This window comes from Phyllobates terribilis, unplaced genomic scaffold, assembly GCF_046119375.1.
Source record: "Phyllobates terribilis strain yellow unplaced genomic scaffold, ASM4611937v1 Scaffold_329__1_contigs__length_2103183, whole genome shotgun sequence".
Classification (NCBI taxonomy): Eukaryota; Metazoa; Chordata; class Amphibia; order Anura; family Dendrobatidae; genus Phyllobates; species Phyllobates terribilis.
In genome coordinates, this window is record NW_027363089.1 from 958,501 (window position 1) to 961,695 (window position 3,195).

The window sequence follows — 3,195 nt, forward strand, 5'->3', positions numbered from 1 at the left end:
AGGGCTCAGCAGCTGCACTCTGCATGTTGGATGCAGGTGTTTTGGGGGGTTCCGTGCAGCACTCCCATCTTACCTGAGTGAAGGGAGACACCACACCTCTGGGTGAGGTGCAGTACCGCTGTGGCGACTGAACACTCAGGGGCGCCACATTCCCCCACCCGGTAAAACACAGCACGTCCGCGGGCTGGAACAGAGCAAAACCAGGCATAACTGACATGCAAAATTTTTAAGATGCATCCGCATATAAGACCATAAAACAACATTTCTTCCCTTTATGGGAGGCACATTTCTTTTAACGTTACTGGTTACATTATAAAACATCATAAGAGCATTGTCATATAAAACAATTTTCAAGACAGTTCCAGCACCAGGGTGCAACAGTAGCAGCATGAGGGACCCGTCCACAAACCCTCAACGTAGGCCCTGGGCATGGCTGCAGGGCATAGACGATCCAATCCTGGACCTCGTCTTCCGCCACGCCAAACGGGTTTTTGTTCTGAGGTATATTTGTAATTATAAAACCAATAGGATGCACTTTAAGAAGTGCTAAACTATGTACAATGTCAACGTCCGGCTTCTCACAGTCCTCAGCCTGTCAGTCTCTGTACCCTGACGGGTAACTGGGTAGCAAACAAGAAGTCAACTGCACCCTTCCGGGCAACTTATGTACAGTCCAGTTAACTAAAACAGTTTAACAGTGGGGCCCCCTCCGGGGGAACCCCTGGTTTCTGCAGGCTGACCCAGCCTGGTCATCAGCCTCAGGCTGCAGGGGGACCAGGGATGGAGCAGCGCCAGCCGCATTTGGGAAAGGGACATCACTCCTACCTGCTCCCGCGACTGCGTCAGCTCGGCCTGACACCTCCCGGTCTTTACGCAGCTTCTCTCCACCTCCTCTCCTCTTTCGGGGGCGGTCCCATGGCACTTTGCTGTCGGTCACTCCCTGTGTCGGCCTCCCCGCTTTGACGGACACATCTATGCGGACAGTCACTGTTGCAAGGGGCAGGGCCTGCTTTTGGCGCCATTCTGGGACTCGGCCCACGACGGGAGGTTCCATTCTGTTGTTCTTTAGCACGCACATAATGGCGCCCGTTCTTCTGGGGCGGGCGCCACATTCAAGGCAGAAAACACTTCTTTAGGTGCACATTACCCGCAGATAGCGGGCTGGTCACGTATCCTGTTCGTGACGCCAAGTGGTGACTCGCTGCCCCCTGGGCCGCGGGGCACACGGCAGCCGGGCCTTATGGCTGCTTTGGGGAATATCACGGTGGCTGGCCCGGGGCGGTCAGTTCAAAAGGGATTATTTATAGGATTTGTCGTGAAGCCACCTGTGGTGTCTGGTGAGGATCACCAGTGCTGCAACAGTCCTCTGAGGCAGATGTTAGGGCAGCTAGAGATGGAACGGCTCCTCACAGGTGGAGCGGGCCTCAGGGCAGTGTAAATTGATGGAGGGTGCGCTGGGCGTTGTAGTGCAGAGAGGGAAATGGCACCAGTGAAGGAATAGACGGAGGCAACTCAGTGCAGTCGTCCAAGATTTTTATTCACAGTTCTTCAGGAAACACACAAGTGCACGTTACAGGTGAAGGCCTCCCACGTTGCGCCGTGGTCACCCTGGCAGGGGTTCAATCCTTCCTCAGGATGTTTAGGAATGCTTGGCAGAACCCCACTTTCTCGTGTTCCTACTTTGACCGTCTTCACACTAGGTCCTTCTCCCTGCTGCCCTGCGCTGCCCACTCTCAATCCCGCTCGGGTATGCTGAAGTCCTTCCTATACGTCGGATCCGGGACCAACCTGACCCCCTGGAGATTACAATGCAGCAACCGATCCCTCTGTCTTCTGACAGATGCGGGGTGTACTGGTGCTGTCCTGCACGCGCCGTACCCCTGGGATCCCTTCTTAGAATGGAGCCTACTCCCTGCTCCCCTCCGGGGCCTCGATCCCGGGCCCTTCTTGTGGAGCAGAGCTCCTGCTGAGCCTCTGCTCCCAGACAGTCCTCACTGACCGTCTGTACTGTACTGACTGACCATTCTGTTCTGAACTGCCACCCTAAGATTGTTTCCCATTATATACCTACTGTGTGCTCCTTCTAACTGCTTCCTCCACCCACACCCACTACTGGTTCCCCCTACCTTTGGGTTTCCCCCACTCCAGCCAGGGACAGGGCTCAGCAGCTGCGCTCTGCATGTTGCCCTTCCAGCCGGTCTGAAGCAGTGTAATGTTGGATGCAGGTGTTTTGGGGGGTTCTCTGAAGCTCTCCCATCTTACCTGAGTGAAGGGAGACACCACACCTCTGGGTGAGGTGCAGTACCTCTGTGGCGACTGAACCCTCAGGGGCGCCACATGCCCACGATGCAGAAATGCTCCGGATTTTTCCTGAGTGTTTCTGCATCTCCCTGGCAGAAAAAACGCATGCAGATTTTACATGCGTTTTTCCTGCCAGGGACAAGAGTAAGTGAAGCGTTTTTCACATGCATGTCCGCATGCGGGTTGTCAACCGCTTTCCAAGCGATTTTAGCATCACTTGGAAAGTGCTTGACAACTTGGTCACACTATATAAATCCTTGCAACCGGCATGTATTTATATAGTGTGAACAAGTTAATAGTAGAAAAAAAGAATAAAAATGGTAAAAAAAAAAAAATAGAATTAGACTTACCGGTAATTCTGTTTCTAAGACCCTCCACGACAGCACACCTGTAGGTAGCCTCCCCATCCTAATTAGGGACAGGAAAACAAGATGTTAAATAGCCCCTCCCTGCTACAATCCCCAGTGTTTTCAAAGGACCACATAGTATGAATGCTCTAAATATTTATTAACACTAAGGATTTTTCCAATCAAAGAAATGGAGGGAACTACCCATGCTGTTGTGCAGGGTCTTAGAAACCGAATTACTGGTAAGTCTAATTCTATTTTCTCCAATCCCCTCCATGACAGCACACCTGGAGTAATACCAGAGAATGAATTTTAGGGAGCGACAACAGCCTGAAGGACTTTCCTTCCAAATGCTAAGGCTCTATTAGATATTACATCTAGTCTATAATGTTTAGCAAAGGTATGGACAGACGACCATGTAGCTGCCCGGCAAATCTGCTCAATGGATGCACTAGCTTTTTCCGCCCAGGAGACCGACATAGCACTAGTAGAAAGAGCTTTCAAGGATTCCAGAGGAGGCAAATCTTGAACTATGTATGTTTCACAA